The 20119-nt window shown below is 39.1% G+C and overlaps 1 non-coding gene across 1 annotated transcript; it reads right to left on the bottom strand.

Moving 5' to 3' along the window:
- Positions 1 to 644: 644 nt before the first annotated feature.
- TRNAL-AAG (transfer RNA leucine (anticodon AAG)) lies at positions 645 to 725 on the bottom strand. The gene has a single exon. It is a non-coding gene; the product is annotated as a tRNA-Leu (tRNA).
- Between the last annotated feature and the right edge of the window lie 19394 nt (positions 726 to 20119).

The raw sequence follows: 20119 nt of genomic DNA on the forward strand, positions 1-20119 counted from the left end.
ATATTTGCTTAAATCTTGAAAAGTCCTAAAATTTGCAAAAACAACATAAAACCCAAGGTAACTACACTCTAAGTGTATAAAATGCATGCTTTATGTCCTAAGATTTCACACATAAATGTGCTCATCACCAACAATCCCCCACATGAATGAAAATGACAACAAAAATCAAAATAAACAAAGACCCGACATGGTGATAGAATTCTATAGTGAAAGCCTGCTTAGGATAGGTAGGTAGGTTTTGTCTTTGATCCTTCCCTTGTGAAAGTATATTTACTTTACTGGCTAAACAGTAGACGCGATGTGAAAGCCGACCCTAACCTTAACCCAGAAACTCTATTGTTATTAGGTCTGAACACCCGAAGTAGAAGTGGAAGTCAACTATGGGTCATATCAGTAGAAGACACTCTATTGTTTGTAGGTCCAAATACCCGAAGTAGAAGTCAACTATGGGCCATATCAGTAGAAGACATGGTGTTCGACTATTTCCAAACCATAAAAACTTTAACATAAGCATTCTTGCATTTTTTTTACATCAAAACTTAACCGCATATTTTCAAACAGTAAAAACTCAGAAAGACAAACAATAATCCAAGTGTTTCATATAAGAAGCGAAATGAACTTAAGTCTAAAAAAGAACAAATTTTTGTTGAGAGTGGGATTTGAACCCACGCCCTTTCGGACCAGAACCTTAATCTGGCGCCTTAGACCAACTCGGCCATCTCAACTGTTCATACTTTTAAAGAAAATAATTTATTTGACCAATGTCTTGATAATTTCATTTTTTGCCCCAAAAGAGTTGTCTTTCAACTTTTGTTTGGGGTGGGGGTACAAACATGTTATTTAGATAATCACATTTAACAAAATAAAAAAAAGCTATGATCTTCATATTCAATCATAACCATGATTCTTATGATTTTCTTCATGAAACTATGATCATACTTTTATTATGATTTCTCTATCATTATAGATGCATCTTCATGATTATTCATACCTTTGATTTACTGTGTTAATCTACTATAATGAGATCTCATCATTTCTAGTTCTTCTCTTGAATTCATAACTTGTTTTAATTGAAAACTATGATTTTACCAAATTAGAAAGTATGATTCTAAATTAGTAAGTATTGGTTTTTTAACATTGTTTGATGTCTAACCTATGCTAGTTAGTCTTAGATTACTATGTTAGACATTCCCTCCAAGTTTCATAGCGTTCCGAATCTTGTAGAATAGGTTTCAGATCAAAATTCAGTTTTTGGATGCTTACTATTCACTTCGTCCGTTTTGATCCGTTTGATGTCTATTCTTTTAGGACTACTTCCTAACGATTCTTTAATGCTTGTTTAGGGTTTGTTTGCTAACTATTCACCAAAAAAAAAAAAACACTTAGATTGCTTGAATCCTAGTTTCTAAATTGGGAAACACCTAGATTTGCTACTGATATTGTAGTTTCTAATTATGATATGAATGCTGTAAGTATAGTAGGATCTTACTTTTATATTTCCTTTAGGTACTTGATCATGTATGGACTCTTACTCATGCATGTTGCTTATTCAATTGATCTTGTCTTATTGTATTCTTTCATATGATGAGTTATCAATTTTGTTATATGCTATGACTGAATTGGGGATGTGATTGATTAGGTATGATTTGGGATTGGGGAATGTCCTCTTGACATTTCTGTCCTTGGACATCAGTGGGAATAGAATGGGATATTTCCGATGGTGCCCTTTGACGCTTTCCCGGATTATTGGTTGTCATACCTAGGGCTTGTCTAGCAGTGTTTGGCTAAGATGTCCCTGTTATATCAGACCCGATTCGGAAGGGTATTGAGACCGAACAACCTGTGGTAGCAATGGGGATTTGTGGGCGCTCAAGACCGGTAACCAACCCGTGAGAGGACATGAATCACATTGTGGGGGCCATTATTGGTAGGGTTGCAAATAGTAGACTTGGGTTCATGGGCGTTCAAGACTGGTAACCAACCCATGAGAGGACATGAGAGCTTCCTGTCTATTATTTGTGGATGACCAATAGGGTCGATGAGTCCATAGTCCGGGACTATGCTGACTCTAGGGAAAAGGATACCGGAAAGGATCGCCTAGTGCGAGGAATGGATGTATCTGGATCTGAGTTGATATAACCAAGTAGATGACTTGCATTTGGCTAGGCTTTACCCTGACATGCGCCAATACTTAGACCAAATGGTAATGTGAGAGAGAAGTGACCTAAACCCCAGCCATGGAAGTCCAAGAGGGATGCAAGACCCAACTACCACCGACAGAGCCCAAGATGCCTAGATGGCTGAGGGAGAGCGAATGACCTTCCCAAAGAAGTATGGTGCTATGACTTAAAGCATGTCTGTCTATAGAAACCAGCATACATAGAGTTAGACTCATACATGCATTGTCTGTCTCATATCATACTGTATTGTGCTATGTTTTTGCTATCATGTTATTTATGTTGTTATGGAATAACTTGCCCTGCTGAGTTCTCTTGAACTCACTCTTTTCGTGCAAATATCTTTTGTTAGATTATTCTACAGGTGTAGATGACTATGACGGCCAATACAAGGAAGCGCAAGCTGAAGAAGCGTACTACATGCAAGGTGTTGGCAGTTATGAAGATCTCGGTGATGATCCCTCGTGTGATCATGTTACGTACCATGATTAGCCCTACTGTGGAGTGGGAGCGTCTGAGCTTAATTTCTGAAGTCTATGTTTATGAAGACGTTCTTTATAAAGTAGAATAAACTCTAGATTACTTTGATTACTTCTTTCTTTCTTTTCTTTAGAATCAGTTGTAATATTCTTTTGATCTTCGAACTACATTCTACTGTAATTGTGGAGTGAGATTTCGTCTCACTCTACATTTTGATTATGTATATATATATATATATATATATATATATATATATATATATATATATATATATATATATATATATTGGTATCATTTCCACACTCTGATGTTATTTCGTTACTTTACTTTGATCTACTAATTAATATTGATAACCTTGATTTAGTCTTGTTCTTGATTATATTATTGTGAATGTGGGACGTTGATTTCCTCGATAATGATCTTCGGGGCTATGGATCACACACTCAGGTATGCCAGGTAGGGTACCGACTGGGTGGATGTGACACGCGATGTCCTTGAACTATTCTGCCATTTGTGTAAATGATGATATACTCCACACAGACATTCCCCTGATACAATTACAGTTCTCATGGTTATGTCCATTTTGGCCGTGGACATCATCCTGGTTCTACGAGAGTTTTTAGAGAATTAAGCGTCACAATTTTCCTTTGAAGCAGCCCCTCTTCTCTTTCACATAAGTGATTCCTTACTTAAGAGTACCTGCATTACTTCGCTTGATCCAACAATTTTCCAAAGCGTAAGAATCATTAAAAGCATAAGCTTAACCTATTCCTTACGGGTATCATTGTTTTCATCATAAGAACAGGTAGAGTATTAAGCCCCACAGTGATTTCACTTAGTTGATACAGTTTATTTGTCCTATTGAACCTAGATCTTGGGATCTCTAGTCAACTAGGTTAGGTTTCCACTATAATCAACCTATGCATTCATGGGCTTGAGTCCCATTCCCTTCGATGATTGTTCAACTTGATCTCTATTCAACCCTTTGGTTAGCGGACCCGTAAGATTTTCTTTTGACCTTACATAATCAATTGCTATGACTCCAGTCGAGATCAAGTGTCTAACGGTATTATGTTGACGACGTATGTGTCTTGACTTACCATTATACATCACATTTATTGCTCTCCCACAATGTATATCCTACACCAAGCACAAGCTCTGGCCATTTTGGAATATCCTCTAAGAAGTTCCGAAGCCATTCGGCCTTTTCGCCACATTTATCTAAGGCTACAAACTTAGATTCCATTGTGCATCTAGTTATTACTGTTTGTTTTGAGGATTTCCACGAGACAGTTGCACCTCCTAAAGTGAATACATACCTGCTAGTAGCTTTAGATTGTTGTATATCAGATATCCAACTTGCATATGAGTATCCTTCTAATACTGTAGGCTCTCTGATATAGTGCAATCCATAATTACGAGTAAGCCTTAAGTATCTAAGAACCCTAACAATAGCTTTCCAATGATTAGCTCCAGGGTTACTCGTGAATCTACTTAAGCTACTCACAACATAGCAATATCAAGCCGTGTACAACTCATTAGGTACATTAGGCTACCTATTATTCCAGTGTATTCTACTTGAGATACAATGTCTCCTCGATTCTTGGACAAATATTGATTCAAATCAATTGGAGTTCTAAACACACCAGAATCACCGTTGTTAAACTTTTCAAGCATCTTGTCCACATAGTGTGACTGACTCAATAGGAGTTCCTAGTAAGATCTTGATCCCTTCATCGCTGCCTGCGCTGTTGATGCCCCTACTGGAGAAACCATTCGTGATTCTCCGAAGGAAACCCTTCGGACATCTGAGGCAACTATGTTGGCATTTGATGAAGGCGCGGTCCCAGCAGGTGCTGTTTCTATTTCCAATTCTAGTGCTTGTTTGGCATCGTCCTCCTCTCCTTTGGAGCTGGAGGATTTTGCCACCAGGAAGCGCCGCCGATTGGCAGATGATGTAGCTCATCCTTCTCTTGATGTAGCTCATCCTTCTCGTTCACTGAGGAAGTCTGAATTAGTGTCAAACGAGTTTGACAAGGCGCTGGAGTGGTGCATTGCTGCTCGAATGCCTAGCCAGAGCAGAGTTCTTTCCAAACATCCAGATGATGACTTTATGAAGTCATTGGTAATGTAAGTTTTTCTTCATAACCTTTTGATTCTGAAGATTATTCTTTTGCTTCTGACTAACTCGGAAGTTGTTGCAGGAGTCTCACTGGCAACTTCCACAACCAAGTGGAAGCAGCCTCTAGACTTAGTAAACTGAGTAATGAAGTTTCCAGGCTTCGGGAAGACTCCAAAGCCAAAGATGCTGAAATTACTCGCCTTAGGAAATTAGCTTGGGAGGTTGCAGGAGAGAAGAATTCCGTGATTGAGCATCTCCGTTCAGATTTGGATGATGCCAGGGAGAAGATCCGGCGGCTGGAACAAGAAGCAGGAAAGTCAGGGACTAAAGGATCTGAAGCGTTACCCCAAAGGCAAGCTGTCATTCCCTTGCCCGAATCCCTTTCAACTGACGTTCGCAGAGCTTGCATCTTCAAGTATTTGCACATTAAGCCCTTTGTTGACATGCTGAATGCTTATAACTTGTAGGCATACCGGGATGGCGAAAACAAAGTATGGGAGTTGATATTAAGGAAAGATCCTCATTTCAACATGGCTCCCTACAGCGCTAGCTGTCATCCTGAAGTGTTTGCAAAGCTGGGCCTTCCTCCTCCTGACTGGTCGGAGGGTACGAACGATCCTCTACCTCCAGATCAGGATATCATGCATTATCTCGATGATTCCCCTCCTTATGCTCCTCTCCAAGGATTCAGTTATGAAGAGCTTGCCTTGAATGCAGGTTTGATCAATGATCAGACTTCTTCTGGTCAAGCTGGATAAAGAGTATGGAATTGTAGAGGATTTTGATAACATGCTTTTTCCTGACTTTGTTCTTCTTCTTCCTGAATTTGTGTTGCTTCCTGACTCTGTATTACTTCTGGCAAAGTTCTTTCAATCTTGTAACTTCTTGATGATGTCTTTCTCATTTGACCGAGTTAAGATTGTACCCCAACACTCTTCTCTTTATTCCCTCAAGTAGCGTTCGGTTAGTAACCTCTACTTGTCCATTGCTTTGGGGGTATGCCATTGATGACATACGATGCTTGATCATGTAAGTGCCACAAAACTGCTCGAATTGTGGACAGTCAAATTGGGTACCATGATCAGTAACGATTATCTTCGGCATCCCAAAGCGATTTATGATTGACTCAAGCACAAACTTCTCCACCTTTCTTTCAGTGATTGTTGCCAGGGCGTTGGCCTCAACCCATTTAGTGAAGTAGTCAATTGCTACTATCAGATATTCTCTTCCGCCCGACGCCTTGGTGAATTTGCCCATGATATCGATTCCCCACATCGCAAAAGGGATGGGATCTAGAATTGACGTCATAGTTTCCGCTGGGCGTTTAGATACTGTAGCATGAACTTGACAATTGCTACACCGGCGAACATATTTCATAGCAGCCTATTGGATCTTAGGTCAATATAACCCAAGTCTCAGGATTTTGTGTGCCAGGGCTCTTCCACCCATGTGAGCGCCACAAATTCCTTCATGTACCTCGGCCAAAGCCGACTCCGCTCCCTTCGGGACCTAAACATCTCAGAAGGGGTCCAGAATAAGATCTTCTGTACAACCTTCCGTTTTGCATAATGAACCTCGTGGATCGTACTCTGACTAATCTTGCCTCTTTTGGATCCTCTGGTAGTTTATCATCTCTCAGGTATTCTGCTTTAATGTAAGAAATTTCTTTCTCGTGATAACTCAGAAATGTTATCTCTTCAATGTAGACCGAAGGGTCTAAATTTTTCTCCTTGGCATTGGCTAATCGGGATAGCTCATCTACCACTATGTTTTCTGTCCTTGGAATCTGACATACCTTCAAATTCCTGAACTCTTTTTGCAATGCTTGCACAATCTCTCGATATTTCTGCAAGCGAGGTTCTTTAATACCATACTCACCCTGAACTTGATTGACAATAAGCTGAGAGTCACTATAAATAGTTACATCTGCTACTGCCAATGCTTTTGACAATCTGAGTCCAGCTATCAGGGCTTCATATTCTACTTCATTATTGCTAGCTTCCAATGCAAATCTCAATGCATATCGAATGATAAATCCTGCTGGACTCTTCAAAATAATTCCAGCCCCTGCTCCGTCTTTATTACTCGAACCATCCACATATACTTCCCAAGTGGTTGGTATAGTGGGTTCTTCAAATATGTTCTCCATTGGTGCAGTAGTTTCTACTACAAAATCTGCTAGTGCCTGGGTTTTGATTGCCATTCTAGGCTTAAAACTTACTTGGAACTCACTGAGTTCAACCGACGAGGCCACCATCCTTCCAGACAAATAAGGTTTATGAAGAACTTTACTAAGAGGGAAAGTTGTAAATACCTTTATTGAGTGAGCCTGAAAGTATGGCCGTAGCTTCCTAGCTGTTGTCATGAGAGCTAGAGCCTGCTTCTCGATCTGAGAATACCGTGTCTCCGCATCAAGTAACACATGGCTGACATAATAAATAGGCCATTGCCTCTTATCCTTTTCCCGAACGAGTACCGCACTGACTGCCGAAAGTGATGCTGCTAAATATAGCTGTAAGACTTTCTCCCCTTTCGGGTCGGGATAAAAGCGGTGGTCTTCCCAGTGTTTCCTTTAACTCTTCGAAAGCTTTCTGGCATTCTTCAGTCCAATTTGCTTCCTTGCTGCCCCTCAAATCTTTAAGTGCCTTAAAAAATGGTAGACACTTTTCTCCAGATTTTGAGATGAAACGGTCAAGCACTGCACATCCCGAACAGTTTTTGGGGCTTCCATATCAATTAAAGCTTGTATTTTGGCTGGATTAGCCTCAATACCTCTCTGTGATACCATAAAGCCCAAGAATTTTCCTGAAGATACTCCAAAAGCGCACTTCTTTGGATTCAACTTCATTTGATATTTTCGCAATACTGAGAATACTTCAGTTAAATCTGCGATATGCTTTGCCCTTGCAATGCTTTTTACCAGCATATCGTCAACATAAGCCTCGACATTTTTCCCGATTAGGTCTTTGAATATCTTGTTGACGGCCCTCTGATATGTAGCTCTTGCATTTTTCAAGCCAAACGGCATGACTTTATAATAAAAGCTTTCACGATCGGTCATGAAAACCGTAAAATTTTCATCCTTATTCATGAGGATCTGATTATACCCTGAGTAAGCATCCATGAAACTCAAAGTTTCATACCCTGCATTTGCATCTATCAAGAGGTCAATCCTGGGCAACGGATAACAGTCTTTAGGACAAGCCTTGTTGAGGTCTATGTAATCTGTACACATCCTCCACTTCCCATTTGCCTTCTTGACCATTACCACATTGGCTAACCAGGTTGGGCATTCAATCGGTTCAATGAAACCAGAACTCTTCAGTTTTTCAACTTCGCCCCAACGGCTTCGTATTTTTCTATGAAGAAATTTCTCCTTTTTTGGATAACTGGTTTCACCTTTGGGTCTATCCAAAGTTTATGCTCTGCAACATTTCGATCGATTCCTGGCATGTCTTTGGCAGACCATGCGAATACGTCACTATTTTGTTGAAGAAAAGACTTCAACTCTCCTTTGAACTCTTCCAGCTGCTCAGATCCGATATAAGTAATCCTTTCTGTATTATCAGTAAACAATTGGATTTGCTCCAGCCTTTCTACCGGCTCGGGCCTTTGCATTTCTGCTTCTTCCCGATCATCTCGTACTTCGATTGGTAGGGCAATCACCTTCCTTGGGCCCTCCTTGTCCTTCAAATAGGCCACATAGCATTGCTTAGAGATCCTCTGGTCAGATGAAACTTGACCAATTCCCATCTCTGTTGGGAATTTTATCTTCAGGTGCTTTGGAGAAACAATAGAACCTAGCTTGGACAAAGATGGTCGCCCGAGGATAACGTTGTAGGCCGGAAGTTCCCGAACCACCAAAAAATTTGTTTGGACGGTAGCTTCCTTGGGAAAACTCCCAATTGATAGGTCCAACTGGACAGATCCCTCTGCTATTGCAGACGATCCTGCAAAGCCATATAAATGTGTGGATGATGGCTCCATCAAGTCTTCATCCACCTTAAGCTTTTGATACACCTCATAAGATATTAGGTCCGCAGCAGACCCTGTATCAACTAAAACTCTATGTACTTCTCGGCGCGCGATCTCTACCTTGATGACTATGGCATCATCATGAGGTAAACAAACGCCTCCTTCATCTTCTTCGCCAAAGGTGATAGAATCCTCACCATTTGGCCTCTTACGCTTCTGCTTTTCTCCGGTTTCAACAAATTTAGATTTTGTTTTCAACCTCTGGAGTGATTCTGGTTCGGGGCCTCTGAATATTGTAAAGATCGGTGACCGAGTAGCATCAATCACCTCCTTACCTTTTTTAGACCTCGGAGCCTCCTTCGGTTGTTCTGAACTAACCGAACGGTCCCTTTTGGGGCCAGCCTCACGTGGCTCCTCTCTTCTCTTATTAACAAAATTGGACAAATGCCCTGAGATATTAATCTCTCAATATCTGCCTTCAAATGACGACAATCATTGGTATAATGACAGTAATCCTTGCGGAAACGACAATATTTTTCTCAATCCTGTTGCTCTCCAAGTTTTAAAGGAATCTTTGGAGGCCACTTCAAAATATTTCGCTTCTTAATGATATTCAAAATATCAGCCCGAGGAGTATTTAATGGAGTATACTCACTTTTACCGGGAGATCTCTGCCGCCATGCTTGAGGCTTTCCAACTTGATCACGAACATTCTGCTTTGGCTTCTGCTTGTTCTCAGGAGCCTTTTGTTCTTTGGTGGAGGCTTTATTGTCCCCCTGGCGTGCATCTAAGATTTCCATGACTTCCGCTTGCTTTTGGCATCTCTGTACCAACTCAGCATATGTTGTAGGCATATCTTGAAGTAATAATTCCAAGAGTCTTCGGTTAGTGAGTCCTGTGAACAAAGCAGTTTTAGCTACTTGCTCATCTAGATTCTCTGTCTCCATTGTAACTCTATTGAATCTTTTCAGATATTCTCAGATCAATTCGCTCTTCCCTTGTCTTATAGTAAACAAGGTTTCCTCAGTCTTTTTGATCTGGATTCCACTCTGGAATCACCCTATGAATTTGCGTGCCAACTCATCGAAGTTTACGATCTTTCCTGATGGGAGGTTCGAAAACCATTTCTGTGCCGCCTCAGTTAAAGATGAACCAAAAACCCTGCAGAGAATTTCATCAGAATTACTTGCAACTGCCATAGTCTGTTGATAATAACTGATGTGGGCCGTAGGATCTCCAGAGCCATCGAATGTTGAAAAAGTTGGCAAACGAAAATTGTGAGGAAACTGGTATCCCGTAATTGGCTGGGCAAATGGAGTCTTTCGAATAACTGAATAGATATCATCAGTTATCCTTCCTCTAGCCAATTGTCCCAGCTTCTAATTAATATTGGCCAATTCCTGACCAATATGTGTTGAATGATCTTCTGCAATATGATCACGACCTCGAACAAAACGATCATCGCGAACTACTCGATCATCACGAATAGCCCGATCATCACGAACAGCTCGATCATCACGAACAACTAGATCATCATGAATAGCTCGTTCATCACGGACAGCTCGTCTAACAGTTGGCGAGTGAGTTCTCACTCCTATAACCAACCTCGTATTCGAATCGGTTGTACTTCTTTGCTGTCTGTCAAACCGATCGTCCCGCCTAGGTAGATCGTCGACTCTCCTAGGCACTCGGTCACCTTCATAAAAGTTCTGACCGATATCTTCAATCAATCTCTGATCCCGTGGCAATACACGCCTCCCTGTATTGCGATGATCAGGTTCTTGTGGTAATACCACTCTTTTGGTTAGCACACGGAGTGCTTGACTTACTTCCAAAAGTTGGACTTTCAATTGATCCAATTGATTTTGGAGTGTCTCTGGAGGATTGTGTCCCCCTTGACTGCCATCTACTTCGAGAGGTGGTAAACTTCCCTGAGGAATATCTGGATTATTTACTCCAGGGATTCTGTCACATCCTCCCAGCCGGTACCCTATCTGGCATACCCGAGAGTGTGATCCACAGCCCGAAGATCAGGTATCGAGTAATCAACCTCCCATATAAACAATAACATATTCATGAACAATAATAATAAAAGTGCGGAAGATAAACCATAGATCCAAATAAGGAAAGAATGAATCATATATAAATCAGAGTACTAGATATAGTCAGAGTGTCTAAATCAGATAAGTAAAGTGAGGCAAAATCCCACTCTACAACCAGCGGAAAAGTAGTTCTAAAAGAGAATAAGCAAGACAGAATCTAATCCCGATAGAGAGGTACAATGGGTAACTAAATTGTTCTCAACTTTATAGACAACATCCCTATAAGTATAAATCTCATAAACAGCACAAGGGCGCTTCCACTCAATGGTCGGACTAAGCATCGTACGGAGCATAACCACTCGCGGGATCTTCAGTGTAATTGTTGTAACCGCAATCACCTTCCTGGAGATATGCCTCTTCTCCTTGCGCTTCTTCATAGGGGCCGTCATGATATTCAGTACCTGTAGAATAGTCTAACAAACATTGTACAATAAAGGAATGAGTTTCAAAGAAACTCAAGAAAAGGCGATTAAATCCATAATAACATAAATGGCGAGGATTTCGTAACAAACATAAATGCAATATGGTATGAGACAAACAATGAATGTATGAATCTAACTCTACATATGCTGGTCTCTATTGGCAGACATGCTTTAAGTCATAGCACCGTACTTCTTTAGGAAGGTCTCAATCACTCATCATCAGTTGGTAATGGGTCCGGCATCCCTTGGGACATTCCATGGCTGGGGGTATGGGTCACCACTCTCTCACATCACCATTGGTCTAAGTATCGGCGCATGTCAGGGTAAAGCCTAGCCAAATGCAAGTCTTCTACTTAGTTACATCAAGTCAGATCCAGATACGTCCATTCCTCGTCCCTGACGATCCTTTCTGGTATCCTTCACACTAGAGTCCTCATAGTCCCTGACTACGGACTCATCAACCCTACTGGTCATCCACATATGGTAAACGGGAAGCTCTCACGTCCTCTCACGGGTTGGTTACCGGTCTTGAGCGCCCATGAATCCCCATTGCTACCACGGGTCGTTCGGTCTCAATACCCCTCCGATTAGGGTTTGACATAACGGGACATCCTAGCCAAACACTACTAGACAATCCTAGATATGTCATCCAACAGTTTAGGAAGGTGTCCAGAGGGCCCCTCCGGAAACATCCCATAATATTCCCGTAGTAGTCCAAGGACAGAAGTGTCAAAAGGACACCTCTCCTTTCCAAACCATACTTAAGCATACACATGCATCAATTCATATCATCACATATATGGTAACTTCATATATGGAAAGAAATCAATAATTACAATCAACTTGTATATAATTGGTAAGTAAATCATACATGAATCAATTAACATAAACAAGTAATGCTACTGTAATCAAGATTATGCAACAGTAGTATATCATTGTAAGAATCTAATTAAGGAAACAAATCAATGATATTCAAATATAGAAACTAGATTCATGCTATCTATGTAATTAAGGAAATAACCATCCTTACCTTTTATAACTCGCAAAGGAATCCTAAGAAATCAAGTAAGATCTTGACAAACTTGAGAAGAAGGTCCTAAACAAGTGTATACAACATATTAGGAAAGATCCCTAACAGAAAAGATACCAAAACATCCAAAACATCCAAAACAGACCAATTCTGGAGTTGCTGTACTCATTGGTCGAGTGGATTGGTCGACTGGTCTAGTCGACCAATCAGTCGACCAATGCAGACAGTAGCCTAAAAAAAACAGAGTTTTGAGATATAAAATCTGAATTTGGTGGTTCAAAAGGGTACTAATCAAGGGGTAAACTACATTAGTAGTATCCTAACATATAGGGGACCTCAAAACACTAATCGAATCAAGTCATCAAGATACAAATTAGGAAACAAAAAGTTACCATAATTAGATCAATCATGGTTCTTGAAGAATTCAAGATAGAAATCAAAGACAAGAACAATAGGAGAATGGATCATTGATTCAGGTAAAGGTATCATGAAAAGCATACTTAGATCTTTAAGAGAATAGACCTAAGAGCATAAATCTAAATAAGGAAACAAAACCTACCATATATGTAACTATCATGATTCATGAAGAAAACATGGTATGGTAGAAGAGAAACAACTAGAGATTGATAGATCATGGATCATGAAAAGAAAACACAGCAATTGACTACTAACATGATCAATATAGAAGATCCAAGGAGATCAGAATTCAAATCAAAAGTTAAACAAGGACTAGATCATGGTTTGATCATGATTCCTTCAAAAGCTTGCAATGATCATGGTTAAGATCATTGTTTTAGCCATTAATCCTTAGGAAGATCATGAGAGACAAGTCCAGAGATGTTTGCAACAGAGAATGTAGCATCTCCTCTACTGTCTCAACTCAAAAAGGAAAGAAAAACAGAGATGGAGGAGAAGAAGAGAGTGTAGACATACCTTTGATGCAAAAGGAAGAGTTTTGACGAAGATCCGTCAAGAAAATCACCAAGGATGCAAGGGAGATGACTTGCAGAGGTCTTTGGTTCGTTCCAAAGAGTTTGGAGGCAGCAAATACGAAGTAGACTCGAGATTGGACTTAAATGGAGCAAGCAAGACCTAATTGCCAAAGACAGCACTCATTGGTCGAGTGGATTGGTCGACTGGTCCAAATCGACCAATCGATCGACTAATGCGATAAAGAATTCCAAAACAGGGAATTGAAGACCCATATCAAATCCAATCCTAAAGGGGTTTTGCACACATATCAAGTGACTTACCTAATAGGTAGAAATGCCTTCAAACCATGATAAAGAGCACTCCAAGTCCATCAACTAATCCGATCTTCATCAAGATTCAGTTTCCATAAATAGAACTTCATCATCAACTCTCATGGATTCAAAGCCAGACAACAAGTCCTCCACTGGGATGGCCCAAAGCTGACTTCTTACTTTACTTCGGGTCACTGGACCTACAAATAACAAGGTTTCCGGGTCAAGGTTAGGGCTGGGTTTTACAGATTTGGACACTAGTATCGCGTTGTGCAGCGGCTGCTGCTGCTATCTAGTCACCATAGCTTTCTGAATCGTTCCCACAGACGGCGCCAAATGATGCGTCCAAAATCTGCTCAGCCCTTAGATCTCCTTAGAATGACCTGCAAAATGAAAGCGTCAGATGTGGCCCGACCGTTGGGGTCGGGAGTCCACCTCTGAAGGCTAAGTCAATCGATGAACTTAATCATAAACGGCTCTGCTAGAAGCACAGAGCTAAGGAGTGAATAAATGGAATATGATTTAGATCATAAGCATCTGAGTGTTTACGTCCAAATGTGTGTGTATGGATCTCTCCTTACCTTGTAAGTAGGTGATGTTTATATAGAGTGTACCTTCGAATCTTCTTCGTTGGATGTATTTGAGCCTTCTTTGGATAGCCGCTGGATCCTAACGGTTAGATCCGTTGAGCGATAGACTTCTACTAGTTTGAACTAGTAGAGGACTCCTAGGATAACCTCACGGTTATTTGATGATTATCCCTTCCATAGTGATAAGTGACAGCCGCCAATTTGTGTTTGCCATCATTAGGGTAATTAACCTAATCCATAAGTTGGATTAGGGCGTGCTTGTGGCTGATTTAGTTTTCTTCCTCAGCAAGCTATCTCCTGGACCAGGCTCGCTCGGAAGCGAGTCGACTCTTTTTGTCCCGACAGGAGTCGAAGGTCAAACCAAGCATGAACCAGGTTCGATCATATTTTCTCCACATCAGACTTCATGAACAATACCATGTAGTGGACAAAATTCACTAAATGGTTATACATATTCATCACCATGGTCACTTCTCACCATCTTAACCTTCTTATTAAGTTGGTTTTCAACTTCTTGCTTGTACAAAACAAATTTCTGTATAGCCTCATCTTTGCTCTTAAGCAAATATACATAGCAATATTTCGTGCTATCATCGATGGAAGTGATAAAATATTTGTTACCCCCTCGGGTTTGAACAAATTTTAGATCACAAATATCACTATGAACTAAATCAAGTGGTTCAATATTCCTTTTAATCATTTGGAATGATGATCTAGTTAGTTTGGCCTCTATACAAATTTCACATATATGCTTGGGATCAATGTTAAATGAGGGTATGTGGTCCATGTTAATTAATCTACGTAGAGAATCAAAATTAATATGACCTAGTCTACCATGCCACAAGTTAGAAGACTCAAGCATATAAGAGGAAGACTTTTCTTTATCATTGATGGGTTTTGACTTGATAGCCATTACATTCATTTTCAGCATCCCATCTTTTACATACCCTTTCCCAACATAAACACCTTGTTTGGTCAAAACTAACTTTTCAGATTCAAAACCATTTTGACTCAAAATTGTTCTCGAGATCAGATTCTTTCGGATGTCAGGCACATAAAGGACATTTCATAGCTTCACTTCCTTGCTTGATGTCATCCTTAGGAATACAGTTCCTTGACCCTTGATTTTAGAAGTTGCAGATTTTCCCATAAATAACTTTTCTCCATTATTCATAGGTGTGAAATCAGAGAAAGTAGATCTATTACAGCAAACATGGCATGTCGCTCCAGTGTCCAGCCACCATTCTTTTGGATTTGAGTCTATCAAGTTGACTTCAAATACCACCGCAGAGAGACTCATATCAAACAATTCATATGTAGCATTGTCAACCAAGTTGGTCTCTTTCTTCTTGTTCCTTTTTGGCAATTTACAATTTTCCGATTTGTGACCCATCTTGTCACAATTAAAACATTTTCCTTGGAACATTGGTTTCTTAGAGATTCCACCTTTAGGTCCCATATTGAAACCCGACTTGTGTTTACCCTTCTTATTCTTGGAGCTTTCATCATGCTCCACCACATTCGCCTTAGCAACAACAAGGTTGGAGAACTTCCTCTCTGAGTTTTTATTGTCTTCTTCTATGCGAAGTCTAACAATTAGATCTTCAACATTTATCTCTTTCCTTTCCAAAAAAGTTCTATTTATAAAAAGAATAATGAAAGACCTTGCAAACGTAAATTCAATTCTATTATTTCGATTTAAGGAAGTAAATAAATTTTGTGCTTCAAATAGTTATTGAAGTCTTTCCATGCAAGGGGTAGCTTTTCAATGATTGCAGCTACTTGGAAAGACTCACTCATGGTCATTCCCTCAGCATGAATTTCATGAATGATCGTTTGGAGTTCTTGGACTTGACTCATCACAGTCTTTGAGTCTATCATTTTGAAATTCAAGAACTGACCCACAAGAAATTTTTTAGCACCAGCATTCTCAGATCTATACTTATGGTCTAAGGACTCCCAAAGTTCCTTGGTAGAACCCTTTGGACTATACACACTATAGAGTGCATTAGTCAAGCCATTTAGAACATAGTTCTGGCATAGGAAACCAGATTGTTTCCATGAGTCCATCGTTTGAGCATTTGAACCATCCTTACCATCAGTGGGAGGATCCTCTTTTAAGAATCTCGCAAGATTCAAAGTTGTTAAATAAAATAACATCTTTTGTTGCCAAGTTTTGAAGTTTAGTCCTCCAAACTTTTCCAGCTGAAAAACGGATGCGCGAGCCAAGCTAATAATTGTTGGTCCCCGGTTAGACATTGCCGTCAGTTTAGGCGAGTATGGTGATTCACTGGAATCGAGACCGATTGAGTCGTGGCCGTAGGAGCCTTCACATTTGTGTTATCTCCAATATTTCAATCTGATCTAAATCTGAACAAAATCTATTTTAAGATTGTTGGCCAAATTGATAGTAAATCAGGAGAAACATATATTATCAAAAGAAATTAGAAGACAACAATCAAAAGAATACATCAATATTGATTAACACGGAAATTGAAATACACCCAAAAAGGAACCAGAACCGGAAGCAACAAGAGTAAACAAGAAGAATCGTCGAGGCACGTCAGACGCTTTCCTTAAAATAGATTCGTCCCCACCGATGAGTGCTTGAGGAACTAATAGACGTCTGTCTCCCAGGGTACAACGACGAACAACGGAGTACTTAGCACAAAGTAGACCGTAACAACAAACTAGATATGTGCCTTCCTTCTATCACCACAAGATTCAAAATACGAAAGACAACTCAAACCATTGACAAAACTCACAAAACGTTAAGAAGACCCTTAAATAACACTAAGCACTCTTCTTAAATCATAAAAGAAAAATCCAAAACATAAACCATCTTCATCAAGGGGGGATCCCTATTTATATAGGAGGTCTATGTCTCATTAACTAGCTTGATAAATGAAAGACATATTCACTTACAACCAAACTTAATGAATTAAGTTTTGGGAAATGAAAAACTTTGGACATTAATGAACAAGATAGGGAAATGAGAAGTTTCTTGGGAAATCAAGAGCCCCAAAACCCTCCATCAACTATGCTAGGGAAATGAGAAGTTTGTTTGTTAGGAAATAAAGGGTTTCATAACCCTCCATTCATTAACTTTCCTTGAGAAATGAACCACCAAATAGTCCATAGGTATTCCATGCACTTATTTCCACAAACTCTCCATAATGAATGATTTTCATTCACATTCACTCATGCTCAAAGAGCATATTCCAACACTTTCTCAGCTTTAATATATTCCAAAATGAATAAAGGAGATTCTAGGATGATGCAGAATGACCTTAGTAATTGAGTAACTTTAGTTATAGGAGAAATTCCATTGTATCAAAAGTCATCTAAGCAATTTAGAGAATAAAAAATCATAAGAAGAAAAGGTCCATAGGTTTACAAGTACATTTTCAAGCTAGCTCAATTATGGGATTAATGAAAAAAAAAAATCCTAAATAGCTTGATCTCGAATGTTAGTATACAATTATGCATGAAGAATTATGAAAATATATGAATCAAACATTATAGTCGTACTCCAAAGGTTGAAGAGCAGCATCCAAATGAATCCAGAATAATCCCGACTCCCAAATTCATACCACAGAGACACAACAAACAATTAATCAGCGGTAAAAGCCAATAAAAGTAGAGCAAGATTGCAAGGCCACAATGACAGATCAAACAGTCATAGCAACCAGCAATTAGGGCCTAGTAATTTTCATTAATTCCAATTATTAGAATTCAGAACCGATTAAGAAGTCAGAAATCTGTGATCCTAAACAAAATTAGAAACAAATAGACCAAAGACGAAAGTGAAATCAAGAAACCAGAGCACTTAGGAAAGTATGAGGGTATGCACTCATATACACAAAAGAGGAAGTCCATGTCATTGATCCCACAGTAGCCACTACATGCAAACACCAACTTGATTTCCACAACACATATATTTCTAGAGAGCACAAGCAAATTTGATGATGTACGGTCCACTGCACCTTCACAAAATGAAATAAGAATTTTGTTGGACAATTCAGATTTAGTTGGACAAATCTCATGGTGAATATTTAGAGCCATTCAACTAACCTATTCACACGTCCATTCAGCTACACTTTAGCCAACAAAAAAAATATGATAAAAAGATAAACCATAAATAAATTGAGAAAGAGAAATAGAACATAATTGTGGAGAAGAATCTTTTTCAAATTTTCCTTAACCCATGCTTATAGAAAGGAAAGAGAATAAATAGCAAGAAACAAAAGGAACAGAATAAATAGGAAGAAAATAGGAGAGATGAGAGAATAAATAAGGATTGAGGAGTTAGTTTCTAATTAGGAATGACATTTCGAATACTTAAGGGCCTATTTGGTTACATGAATCCAGAGATTTCAATCTAGATTCATAAATGGGAGATTTATACCCGTTTGGTTGGGTGAATCTTTGAATTCATGAAATCTAGAGATTCACCTTTTTACACTAAAAACGTGAATATGTAAATTTATGGTATGAAGTGAAATTTAGTGATTTCACCCCTTACTATAAAAACATTAAACATTGAACCATGATTCCATAAATGTTTTTTTAGAACGAATTTATAGATTTCATTCCAAAGATTCAGACTAACCAAACAATTAATTTTATGAACAATAATTCCATAGATTTGAAATTTATAGATTTCAAATCTATAGATTTTTGAAATCTCCAGACTCAAGTAATCAAACAGACCCTAATAAGATTTTTTTTTTCTAAAATTTCCTTTAACCCACGTTTATAAAAAGAGAAGAGAATAAATAGAAAGAAAAGATGAGAGAGAAGAGAGGGAAAAATAAATAGGGATTGAGGAGTTAGTTTTTAATTAGAAATGACATTTATACCCATTACTTTACCTTTAAAATTATTTTCAATATCTCATATGTGGGAAGAGAAAACACTGGAAAAATTAAGGGAATTAATATAAAAATGGGAAAAAAATTAGGGAATCCCCTTGACCCCACTGTGGTTCCGCCCCTAGATGCTGGTGCGAGAAAGAGTGCCAAACACATTTTGTAATGTAGTCCAAATCTGAACAGATGTAGAGAATCCAACGACACAAGGAAACACCTTTAGGCTAGAAGATGCAATGATCCAACTAAGATCAAGTTGGTCTTTACGATGCCAATCCTTATAAAAAGGATTTGGGATGGGTATAGTTGAGTCTAGAGGAACAATAGTTGGAGGAGCAGAGGGTGTGCCGTCAATGAAACCCATGAGATCTTGGCTGTTGAGAAGAGGAAGCAGCTGGGTTTCCCATAAAAGATAGTTATCGGCAGCAAGCTTTGAGGGTAAAATGTTGGCTGAAGCTTGGCATGGTTCTAGCAGATGCAAGAATGCTAGAGCAGACAGGAGACAATAAAGCAAGTTGTCATCGCAGAGGCGTGAGATCGGTAGTCTCGTGATACCATATAGAGAATAGGTTTTGCAGAGCTTTTGCATACCCTAATTGTGGGTTGCCATGGGTTTTCATAACATGAGAGGTAGTTACATTTGATGAGTACAATAAGAGACATATAGAGGAGTTGATATAGTTTTACATAAATTTTGAGTTGTAGAGATAGAGTTTGATACAAATAGAAATTTAAGAATTTTCAAAGTTCAAATTCCCTAACAGTTATGTATTTAGACTTAGATCAGCTCTCAAGAACATAAATATCAAAGGAGAACTTCATCAATGGGCTTGGTCTCCCCTAGGAACTGCCATCAATGTTTAGTTTCATCCATCTGATTTTTTTGGGTTCATATCATCCAAAAATGAATTGGTTTCATCTCTCTCTCTCTCTCTCTCTCTCTCTCTTGTTCTCTCTATAAAAAAAAAAACCTAATGCACCTTTTCATTCTCCTTGGTTTGATCAAGCCAATGTTCACACCCATCTTTTTATTCATCATAAAGCCCTCTTGAGGTATAGCACTCAATACCTTATTGAACTCCAAGCCCATCATCTATATCAAGGAA

This window comes from Hakea prostrata, chromosome 2 (assembly GCF_041222555.1).
Source record: "Hakea prostrata isolate BN-2017 chromosome 2, UWA_Hpros_2, whole genome shotgun sequence".
NCBI classification, from domain to species: Eukaryota; Viridiplantae; Streptophyta; class Magnoliopsida; order Proteales; family Proteaceae; genus Hakea; species Hakea prostrata.